The following is a 12,550-nucleotide window of genomic DNA, read 5'->3' on the forward strand; positions in this document are numbered from 1 at the left end:
TTGTTCTTGCCTGTTACTAGCATGGCCATCCTGCAGTTCACCCTTTTTTGTCCCTGTTGAAGCCAGCAGGTGTTTGAATTCCCTGTGGCTGGTGTGACAGGATGTATCATATGCATCTCTCTCCTTTCCTCTCTTTCTCACTTCCTTCCTGCTGGCTCAGGTCTCACATCTTCTCCTGTGGCTGCTCTCCTCTCAGGCAGTCTCATGTACACCTGACTAGGTGATCTTATAACAGAGCGCGTGTCCTTTCTTGTTCTGGGCCCCAGACCGGCTGCTGCTCCCATAGCTCTGCCGAAGTGTGGATAAACTCCTCTCTCCTGGCGTTTTGCTGTGAAGTGCTCCAGCTCACCTTTCTAGCCACATCTCCTGTTTCTTCCACATCCCTCTTCCATGTCCAGCCCTCACTGAGTCGCTTATTTACTGTTTCTTGACTGTCTGTGCCCGGACCCAGCTTGCTTTCTCCCAGGTCTCCATCTGCTTTAACCATTCTCCTCTGTTTTGTGTGTGTTCATAACCTACTCAGATCATCCCTCACCTCTGGAGTGTGCCCGCCCCTTCAATTTCAGGTGTTATAATTTGTATTTTCCATTTTTCTTGCTTCATGGCTATTTGCACACAGGCTTTATTTTCCTCATTAGATTTCAAATTCCCTGTGGATGGGATATGCCTAAACAGAAAAATGTATACCACATTCTTGCATAGAAAGCCTTAATATTGTAAAATTGCTGCTTGTCAAATTAACAAACTCAGCACATTTTATTAAGGATTCCCGTATACTATTCTTTTGTTTTTAATATTTATTTACATCCACTCAAAAGACAGAGTGAGAGAGAGAGAGACAAAGGAAGAGATTTTACATTTGCTGGTTCACTACCCCCAGACCCACAATAGCCAGGGCAGGTCTGAGCTGAAGCCAGGAGTCTGAAACTCCATCGATGTCTCCCCTGTGGGTGGCAGGGGCCCGAGCAGTTGAGCCATCACCTGCTGCCTTGCAGTCTGCATTAGCAGGAAGCTTGACACTTGCAGAGGAGCTGGGACTTCATACTGGATGTGGGGAGCTCAAGCAGTGGCTTAACCCAGTGTGCCACAATGCCTGCCCTGGTCTTTTTTTTTTTTTTTTTTTTTTTTTAAAGATTTATTTATTTGAAAGTCAGAGTTAGAGAGAGAGAGAGAAAGAGAGAATATTCCATCTGTTGGTTCGCTTGCCAGATGGCTGCAGTGGCCAGGGCTGGGCCAGGCTGAAGCCTGGAATTATGAGCTTCATCCCAGTCTCATATGTGGGTGGCGGGGGCCCAAGCACTTGGGTCATCTTCCACTGCTTTCCAGGCCATTAGCAGGAATATGGATCAAAAGTGGAGCAGCAAGGACATGAACCCATGACCGTATAGGATGTTGGCATCGCAGGCAGTGGCTTTACCTGTTATGCTGCAACACTGGACCCCCACCCCCACCCCTAAACACCTGATTTTTGGAGTATTTTTGGTAGTGGCAAAAGAAAACCTCTCCCTACCCACCAATTCAAGAACCCCAGAAAACGAGAGCAAAAGGAACTGTGCACTTACAAGGGAGAAAGTTGGACAAACCATGGTACATATACAAGAATACTTCAGCAAGTTGGTGGGAAAATGGTATTAAAAGATTATTTAGCTGCACAATTTTTGAAATCCACACATACTTTGCCCATAATAGTATTTTCTATGAACTTTTTGAAGAACTCTCATACATAATGGAATATTATGCATTTATAAACATGAATTGAGGGAGTGAGGAGCTAGCCTAATTAAGATAGCCATGTCCCACATTGGAGTATCTGGGTTGGATTTTCGGCTCTGGCTTCTGGTTCCTGATTCCTGCTTCCTGCTGATGGAGACCCTTGGAGGCAGCAGTAATTGCTCAGGTAATTGGGTGCCTGCCTCCCGCGTGGGAGACCTGGATTGAACTCATAGCTCCCAAATTCAGCCTGTGTAACTGCAGCTGTTGTGGATATTTGGGGAGTGAAGCTGCAGATGGGAGTTATCTGTCCATCTGTCTGTCCTTATCTCTCTTTCTCTCTGCCTTTCAAATTAAAAAAAAAAAATAAAAAATAAGTTGAGCTGTACTGCTTGTCCGGGAATGATTAAAGTATTTTTGGAAAGTAAAGATACAGAGAGTGCTTATTATATAATTCCCCCTTATAATAAGCCAACAATAACACACTTCCTATATGTATATATGTCTGTATTATATGAGTGGAGGTCATTTACTTTGAAGCTAACAAAGCTTAAATTTTAGACATCTCATATGTATGGATACCTTTTAAGATCCTAAGCCTAGGGGCTGGCACTGTGGCACAGTGGGTTAACGCCCTGGCCTGAGGCACCGGCATCCCATGTGGGGTGCTGGTTCGAGACCTGGCTGCTCCACTTCCAATCCGGCTCTCTGCTGTGGCCTGGGAAAGCAGCGGAGGATGGTCCAGGTGCTTGGGCCCCTGCACCCATGTGGGAGACCTGGGGGAAGCTCCTGGATCCTGGCCCTGGATCAGCGCTGCTCTGGCTGTTGTGGCCAATTGGGGAGTGAACCATCAGATGGAAGACCTCGCTCTCTCTGCCTCTCCTCTCTCTGTATAACTCTGACTTTCAATAAATAAATAAAATCTTCTAAAAAAAAGATCCTAAGCCTAATTTTTGTATTATTGTAGTGGGTTCCCCCAAACCTTTATATCTGAGCATGGACAGAAATGTATGGCCAAACACTAAACCTATTTCAATTAAAAGAGAGGTTAGTATTGAAAGATAGGAGAGATGCAGAGCTAGACAGGGAAAGAAACAGCATCAACAAAGAGAAAAAACCTAGTTGACCTTTTATTTATTCGTCTCTCTCTCTCTCAGCTTTATTAGTAAGCTTCAGGGTTTGTTCAACAAGCTATTGTGAAATCTGCAGGAGACAGTACAGTTGCATTCTTGCAAACTAAACAAAGGAATATCTGGTGAGAATGTTGTTACACTTCACCTGAATCCACCACCATCACCACTCAGGTGGTGGGAGGGGCAGGCAGTTTTAGGGAACATTTGAAAAGTTTTCTGTTCAACAACTTCCTCTCTTCTAAGATCTATAAGCTAGAAATGTGATTGGCAGGTGGTAGGTATTGCATACATGTTTGTTTAATAAATACATAGGTAAGTAAAGGAACTCTTTCCCAGCAGGCTGTGGGCCCATCATTCCTGTTGTCTCTCTTGCTGTTTGCCTCTCTCCACTGCATCTGGACATCTGGAGAACTTGTGGAATTGCTGCATTCGTGCATTTCACTAACTAACAAAGTCAGTTTTCAGGAAGTTATTGTAATTTTCCAAGTAAAATTTTATTATTACCAGCAGTTTGTGAGAGTGTAAATCTTGAGTAGGGATGTTCAGGATGGAGCTTTTCAATGGCTCTTCTTTAGTAAACTACATTTAACATATAATATGGATCAAGAAAAAGCCTAATCCAATGAGGCTGCGACTCTATGTGAGATTAAAGGGAGTCTTATAAGAACGCCACATAAAAATGCTACCGATAATGAGGTCAGCAGATCATGACAAATATTAGTATGAAGTCTACAGAGAAACCTCTGGTCATTTGCAAAAGGTTGTGTCTGTCTTCTCCCTTCACTTCAAAGGATCTAAGGCAGCCCTGTTAAATAGAAAGATAATAATAGTCATTTATTTATAAAATATTTTAGTAGCCACGTTTAGGAAAAGGAAGAAGAAATGAGGAAATTTAGATTACACACATTACTTGATACAAAATAGCTTAAATATTTTACATGTAACAATATAGAAATTATTCATGAGATAATACATTAAAAACAATTGTCTGAAATCCCTCATATAGTTTAGACTATATCTTAATTTGTCCCGGCCACATTTCGAGTGTACAGTAGCCACGTTTAGGTGGAGTACAAAATCTGGAAAATGACAGGTGTGTCCACGTGCTGTCGTAGATCATCTGTGTGGGATGAAGCCCAGGAGAAGCAAAACAGATTGTGTCTCCTTCCTTCATGGGATCGAATTGTTCCCCTGAGAGTGGATTTCAAGGCCCTGCCATATTTAGAAGGCCAGGGTAAGACACCTCAGGTTTGTGCTTCATTTTCTGTGTGACTTGCAAATGGCTCATTGTATTAAGTATTTAGAAACAGCACCTGGTGTTGGTTTCCATCTTGGAAAAGTATCTTGCACAGTGTGGAAACCCTTTGCCAGCCATTGTGAACTGTACAGTTCCTCACATTTGCACTGATAACAGCAGGATAACTTTGACAGCTCTGCTGGGAAAGTATAGAAAAGTAGCTGAAAGACAGATGGTTCACGAGTTTCCCCTAGCTAGGAATCACTGTCAGGAATGTTGGGTCTTTTCCAATACATTCCTTAAGGTGTTCCCAAAGAACTAAGAGAGCAGAGGGAGTAGCCGCTCTATTGCAACCATGCCATTGATCAATTCAGAAAAGGAAAAAGATAGACCTTTAGTCCTTGGGAAAAACAATGAAGATGAAGAACTTGCATATTCAATTGAATTATGCCCCTGTGGGGACCTGGGGACCTGTGTGCTTACCTGTAGTGATAGTCAGCAGCCACCGCTGGTACACAACCATGTTCCACTTTCAGGATCTTGAATCTGCACCCACATACAGAGTCTGCCCTCAGGCAGCTTTAAAAATAATTTTTTGGGGTGGGGGGAACCTGTCCTTACTCTTTTTTTTTTTTTTTTTGGACAGGCAGAGTGGATAGTGAGAGAGAGAGAGATGGAGAGAAAAGTCTTCCTTTGCCGTTGGTTCACCCTCCAATGGCTGCCGCGGCTGGCGCGCTGCTGCTGGTGCATCGCGCTGATCCAAAGGCAGGAGCCAGGTGCTTCTCCTGGTCTCCCATGTGGGTGCAGGGCCCAAGGACTTGGGCCATCCTCCACTGCCTTCCCGGGCCGTAGCAGAGAGCTGGCCTGGAAGAGGGGCAACCGGGACAGAATCCGGCGCCCCGACCGGGACTAGAACCCGGTGTGCCGGCGCTGCTAGGCGGAGGATTAGCCTGTTGAGCCACGGCGCTGGCCGATAGTGCTACTCTTAAGCGGTCGTTGCTCATCAGAGGAACTTTGCTGTGTGGAGTTCACCATTTTCTGTGTGTGGTTCATCATTTTAGTGGTCCGTGAGGGGTTTGCTGCTTTTATCTGGAGTCCTACCATTGTTGTTGATGTCCCTGTGTTGGCCACATGCAGAGGAGCTCAGCTGAAAACATGGAGAAAGCGATACCCCGTCACAGTTCTCTGTCCTTGGCTGGGGGTGGGGGAAGAAGTGCAGAGAACTGGTGCTTACAAGGCAGCAACTGGAGGTGCCTGGTCACCGGAGCTTGTCTATCACCTGACCCAGAATGTGGCCCATGCAATTCCAGGGAGCCGCCTTAAGCACCCTTTGGGGGAGTAAACGGAGTTTAAAGTTCAAAAACAAACCTCAAAACTGAGAACTTACTCTGACTGCTTTCTTTGAGTGATTTCATATCTGCCATCATCTTTTCTCCCCATAAATCATTCCATTTAACTGGAGAGAGGGGGAAGAAAAGCTTTCTGTGACGTAGCTTTGTTAGTAAGGATATTTGTAGACTATGGAGTTACTATTGGCATGATTGTGCTTTTACCCACTGACAAACCTGGCCCAGTGGCTACGTGCAGTGAGAGCTGCAGGTGCCTACTGCCCGCCTGATGACAGAGGTGCTAATTGCATCCTACTCAAGAGCCAAGTCCTTTTGTTTCTGCCTTCATGGCACAAGGGAAAAATGATAACACTCAGCACCCTGTGATCCTGGCTCACAGCTGTTGGGGACTGGTGTGTGCCACTCTGGCTGCCCCAGTCCCTGCCCAGGCAACTCCTCTGTTCTGGTCACACTGTTTGGGAAACTCTGTTTTATAGAAAATAATAGTTGACAGATAAACACTTGTTTTATGAAAGCCAAGGAGCCACATTACTCCCCTTACCGTTTTAGTCATAGAACTTTTCAGTTTGTTTATTGAACAGATATCAAATATGTCCTACTTGTTTAATATAGTTCCTATTTTCTGGAGGCTGCCTGCAATTTCCTTTCTTCCTGTGTAGTGCTGGGGCCTTGGCCATTGTTGCCTTGTACCATAGGATCTGTAGATTCTTATGCCTCATTCTTCAGAAATGATCATGTTTGCTCGACTCTTGCCACAAGTCCCCGTCTTCATGCTTGTCAAATTAGCCATCTACAACACAGAATTTCTCATTGGCCCAAGACTGGCTGAATGCAGACTATTTTGCTAACTTCACCTAAAGGATGCTCTTTTAGGAAAAGAACACTGCTGTTCTAAAAATTGATTGCCTCTGATCTGAGCCAAATTACAGTGAGACAGCATGGGTCCATTCTGCTCCTTGGGATGGAGTTTTTCCTGACTGGGTCTCTTCAATCAAGTCTTCACATCTCTATCAGAATACCTGTTTAAAAATTTAAGTCCAAACTTAATCCCCTGTTTCAATCTTCCGTGGGCTCCACACTGTTTAAGTATGGAGGAAATACAAACTCCCTGCTAAGGCACACAGGCCCTTCTTAATGTCAGCTCTTTCTACCTCTTCACTTTTGTCCTTCACAGCTCAGGCTCACACCCAGATCTCGGCCGTTTCCTGGACAGCTGCAGCTCTTGGTGCCTTTGCAAGGTTGCACCTGCTGTTGCTCTCTGTGGCTTCGAGTGAGCCCTCCTTGCTGGATCACTTTATTTGCATGGCTGGCTGCTGAGTCCTTCTTGTTCCCATGGAAGCTGTCTTCAAACAGTGCGGTGTGGTGCTGTTTACACACAGGGACCTCGGGTCCTCCTCGCTCTCTGTAGGTACTTCCAGGCAGGAACGGTGCCTTACTCATCTTTAGATGAATAAGTAACCCAGCAGCACAGTGTATGCATCGTACGCAGTCACTAAATGTTTCTGGAATGAAATAAATAATGGGCAAATGAGTGATTAAATACTCAAACAGTATAGCATATTTTATGTGACCTGTTATCAGTGGAAAGTAAGACCTGTTAATTAAGAATCCCATTCTGATTTTGAAGCAACATTCTAAGAGACAAATTTACTATGGTAGACAACGTCTGCAGTGATATTGCTTTCTCTCAGCACCAGACAATCTATGCTGTGAGAGTGAGTTGCCTTTTTAGAAACTCAGTTCTTTGCAACACAGATGCTAGTTATTGTTATTTAATGCCATGTCTGTGTGTAATAACTTAGTTTAATAAATGACTGAGGACATCTCCAGGCTGATTGTGTCATCCTTCATTGCATAAATAACTTGTCAGCCTGACCAGATGCTGTAGGCTCCTGATACTGCCCTTTAGCACACACCTTGAAAACCAGTAGAGTTTGTTAGGTTTCCCATCACTTGATAAATACCTTCAAGTCAACAGCACGAGTCATTGTTGTTCACTGACACATTTTGCTTAAGGCTTTGCTTTGGACTAGAATTTGTACAGCAAACTAGAATATAATCTGGATGCTGCCTGATCCTTGCCTTCTTATTCATGGATCGAGGAAGCTAAAAGTGAGAATTCCTGGGAGTGGGCATTGTGGCATGGAAGATTAAGCTGCCATTTGGGATGCCCACATCCCATACTGGAGTGCTTAGTTTGCATCCTGGCCGCTCTCTGCTTCTGATCCAGCTTCCTGATAATGTACTTGGGAGGCAGCAGGGGGTGGCCCCAAGTACTTGAGTTCCTGCTGCTTTTGTGGGAGAACCAGATGGATTCCTAGCTCCTGGATTCTGCCTGGCCTAGCCCTGGCTATTTCAGGCATTTGGGGAGTGAGCCAGCAGGTGGCTGATCTTTCTTTCTCCCTCTCTGTCGTTCCTTCTTTCTCTATCTTTTAAGTAAATAAATTAATAAACTCTTTAAAAATTGGAAATTCCTGCTACAGGCCCACAGGATCAAGCAGGTTCCATAGTAAAGTTACTAGGGCATTTCCTCACCACCTGGAGCAATGATCGATGTGCTTCCCACGATAAGTAGACTGATAGAAGGGTGTAACAAGCATTTCCCTGAAGCCATCTCATGCTATCGAGTGCATCACCCAGAGACCACCAGTTTAAGGGAGCAAAAATGCCTTCCTGGTCACTGTAGCTGCTAAAGTGGAGGGACCCAGTGTTTCCACAGCACTGACACATGACACCTGATGCAGGTTCAAAGATCTTGCTCAGGTGGTTGGTTAAGTCTATAAAATGTTCTGAGGTCTACCCTGTCCTAGGCAGTTTCTCACAGTTGTTTTCTTCCTCATTAAGCATTGTGTAGTCTCTGTCCCTTCTTTTATCTCCAAACTTCTTACAGTCTTGGGCTCTATCTTCAACATTCTGCTGAAACTCTTTGCTAACACAGCAGTTAGCAAAACCAACTGGCTGTGCTAGGTCTTCCTGCTTGATTAACTCTGTGGCCACTCTCTAAATCTGGAAACTGACTTTCCTTCCTTAACTTTTAAGTTCTGTATCTTGCATTTCTCCTTTCCCTATCCCTGGACACCTTTCTTAGTCTCCCTTGAAGCCCTTCCTCTTCCTTTGCCCACCCTGAGTGGCCACTGCTCTGTAAGGCCTGGTAATTTTGTTTATTACACTTTCTGTAATTGAGTGCACCTGTTGCCAAGTTTCAACAACCATGTGTGTGCTGCTGACCCCAAATCTTCATATCTCGAACACTGGGGTGGCATCTGTGAGCAACCACTTGGTCTGCTCCCTGCTGTAGCCTGATCAAAGGTGCTCTCAGCGCTTGACTGTTGGAGCAGTGTCCTAAACATGCCTCCTCTCCTGCAGCTGTCTTCCCTGCCACAGCTGTAACAGGCAGAGGTGATGCAATCATCCTCTGTCCCTCCATCCTGCTGTCTCAGAAGCAAATCTAAATTAATAACCTAGAGTTTGATTATTAATTAAAACCAAATGGCATGGCAACTTAATTTAAGCCAAACAGTTCAAATATTTATTTTTGCATTAAGCTCATAAAATGCTAATCCTTATGGCATATTTGTGTTTATATAATACAACTGTTTCAATACTGTTTTATTGTTTTAGAAATTAGGGGTAATATCAGATGATACTTTTTTAATTAAAAATTTAAAATATGTTTATTCAAAAAGCAGAGTGACAAAGAGGGAGGGAAAGATAGAACGAGAGCTCTTGCATTTGCTGGTTCACTCCCCAAGCAGCTGGGGCTGGGCCAGGCTGAGTCCAGGAGCTCAGAGCTCCATCCGGGTCTCCCATGTGAGTGGTAGGGCCCCAAGTCATTGGGCCATTTTCTACTGCTTTTCCAGGCACATTAGCAGGGAGTTGGATCAGAAGCAGAGCAGCTGGGACTGGAACTGGCATTCTGATATGGGATGCTGAGTTACAGGTGATGGTTTAATCTACTGTGCCACAATGATGGCCCCCAAGAGGAGACTTTTTGATGAATTAAAAAAAAAAAAAGACATTGAGTTCTGTTGTCTTGATTTTTAGAATAGTCTTTATGTTACTGTCAAACTTCTTGTGTACTTCCATTATAACAGTTATCAAAGTTTAATGTAACTTTTCTCCAATGGGTAGAATATAGATGGTAAGAGTACCTGATTCAGAGAGGTGTTGTGAGGATTAAATGAGTTGTCTGAACACAGTGGTGCCTAGCACAGTCAGTGGTACAGATGTGTTTGCTGTTACTGTCATCACTGTTATTTGTCATCCCTACTTGCCTTTGGACTCTTTAGAAAATGCTTTTTATTGCTTTTATATAGTAAAGGCTCAGAAAATACTTGAATGAATGTTGAATTGAGCTTCAAGATTGTTTATATGTGTTATATTAGAAAACACATGTGCTAAAAGGAATTGGCTTTTGAATTGGCAACCTCAAGGACTATGTTTTCTATCTTATTGTATGTTTATTACAATGGTAAGCAGGGCAGCTAGTTTTCAGAGGCATAGATGTATTTCTTTTAGAAGTTGTAAAAATTTATGATTTCAAATAAAGTTGTTATATTAAATTTATATTATTTAAAAAAAATTTTATTTATTTGAAAAGAAGGTGTGGGGTAGAGATGTGCAAAGACCTTCCAGCCACTGGGTCACTCCCCAAATGCCCACAACAGCTGGGACTGGGCCAAACCAAAGCCAGGAACTCAATCTCTGTCTACCGTATGGGTGTCAGGGGCCCAGTACTTGAGCCATCATCTGGTACCTCCAATGGTGCACACTAGCAGGAAACTGGAATGGGAAGTGGAGCTGGGACTTGAACACAAGTGCTTCTATATGGGAATCCTAAGCAGTGTCTGAACCACTGTGATAAATGTCCATCCCCCAGATTTCATTTGAAAAGCGCCAGGGGAGTTAGGTATTCAAAACAAAACTGGTGACTCTTTTGTAGACTGAAGAATCCTATAGTAAAATGAATAATAGCACCTAAATATACTCACTTCAGGAATTTACATTTTTATTTTGGTGATTTCTTGTAGTGAAGAAGATTCATAATTCTTTCACAGAATATTTCGTAGGTAGTAGGCTTTAGAGCAGAAGTTAAGCTCATTACCTCATCCTTTCTTAGATGTTTGTTTATAAAATGTTGTAAGGTTGGAAAGTACCTGAAGTTACCATCTAATCTAGTTTTTTTTTTAAAGAATGTGTGTGTCTTTAATTAAAAAAAACAATTTGTGTCATCTAAAATAATCTATTGATACATGTTAGGATTTATATAATTCACTATGAAAGAAAGTGCAGATATTAATTTTGGAAGAGTACCAAAGTAGGCTTATGTTTTATTAGGTCAGTTAAAAGCTGTGACATTAATTTTTTTTTCAGATTTAGGTCTAGGACCTAAATCCCTTTGTTTACTCCATCAACCATACCCAAGCTACTGAACATGGCCCAATATTATGTATGTCTGTCTTTTTGGGTAGGAATATTTACAAGCACATTTTTCTGACTCTGAGTGAATGCATTTTAGTGAAGCCATTGCCTCTCTCTAGGTGATTGATTGTAAGAGCTAAAATTTAACCAAATTGGTGTTTATAATGCAAATAAACTGATTTAGCACAATATGTTTATCTAGCCTATTGATATCGAGAAAGCAGAAATACTGAACATAGAAACCTGTTTTTGTCTATTATTCCTGAAGAATTGGTTTTAGTCTTTTGATGATTAGAACATCCCTTTATTCTTGAATTTTTAAACAGTGTTTTCAGCTTAATAATTATTTGAGAAGGATATGGAATCATTAGTTGAGACAATTATTTAAACAAGATAATATTTAATTGTGATCAGGAGTTTAATATTGGGTGCTTTATTCAAATTATTATAAATTAATAACATTTAAGTCGGCATGTGTACTCATATCACTCTTAGTGTCTCTAGGATTCTACTTAGGGCATTATAGATATACTATGTTACAGTTTGATTAATGTAATCCAGAAATTTATAAGGTATCATGTAAAGTTTAATTTACAAGCTTTAGATAATTGAAAAGAAACATCTGCACTTTTAAAATGAAAATTATATAGTCAAGTTTTGATGTTCACAGAAGGGGTAATGGATAATATAATTAACGTAGTGGCTCCAGATTTCCTTTCCAACATTCTGATTTTTTACAAATTTTGAGTTCTTAGAGTACTGTATAGACTTTGTGTTTGGCTGAGATTTCCATCATTGAGGTCCTTGACACACAGTGGAGGAGAGAGCCTTTTATAGGGATAGCCGTGGATGGCTCCATGAAGACAACAGAACTGTGTTGCCTCATTGCCTGGAGGATGGAAAATAAAGGGTCTGAGGGAATACATGTATTGTTTGTCTATGAGAGAGAGAGAGAGAGAGAGAGAGAGAGAGAGAGAGAGAGAGATTGATTGCATTCATTGGTTCACTTATCAATGCCCACAACAGCCAGGGCTGGGCCAGGCTGAAGCTAGGAGCCGGGAACTCAGTCCAGTCTCCCATGTAGGTAGCAGGGACCCAAGTACTTGAGCCATCACCTGCTGCCTCTTAGGGTGTGCATTAGCAGGAAGCTGGATCAGAAGCAGAGCCAGGACTCAAACATAGGCACACTAAGGATGCAGGCATCTCAAGTGGTGTCCTAACCACTGTGCCAAATGCCTACTCCAATTTTGTGATGCATTGCACAAATATCTCTCAATTATTTGCAAAATCCTAGGTAACATTAGTTCTGTCTTAGTGCCCCAGGTGTTCAAGGGCACAAGGGGATGGGGGGAAAATGGAGGAGATGCTGGAATAATGAGAAAGTACTTAGTCCCTTTCCCAGTTTTCACACCTTTTCTGAGGATCCCTTAGATTCTATAGACTAAGGGCTGACAACCTGGTGATTGAGATCAGCCCACAGGTATGTTTTACTTGGTTTCATAGTATTTAAGCACTAAATTTAAACTGGTCAACATTTTAAAATTAGAGCAATTTCACTTGAAATTCCAGTTGGAAGATCAGCCACCTTCAGTTAGCTGTCTTGCAAGGAATAATGAGCTACAGCCAAGCAGCACTTGTCTTTAGGTCACTGTCTGGCCCTTGTTTGGGTTTGCAGCCAGCACCTGAGTAGACCTTGACTG

General features: G+C 42.6%; 1 protein-coding gene across 4 annotated transcripts in view; it reads left to right on the forward strand.

Annotated features, from left to right (window-relative positions):
* Positions 1-12,550, forward strand: part of CDC14A (cell division cycle 14A) — a 183,159-nt gene that overhangs the window by 90,052 nt on the left and 80,557 nt on the right. The gene's annotated exons all lie outside the window — the stretch shown is intronic.

Source organism: Lepus europaeus, chromosome 5 (genome assembly GCF_033115175.1).
Source record: "Lepus europaeus isolate LE1 chromosome 5, mLepTim1.pri, whole genome shotgun sequence".
Classification (NCBI taxonomy): Eukaryota; Metazoa; Chordata; class Mammalia; order Lagomorpha; family Leporidae; genus Lepus; species Lepus europaeus.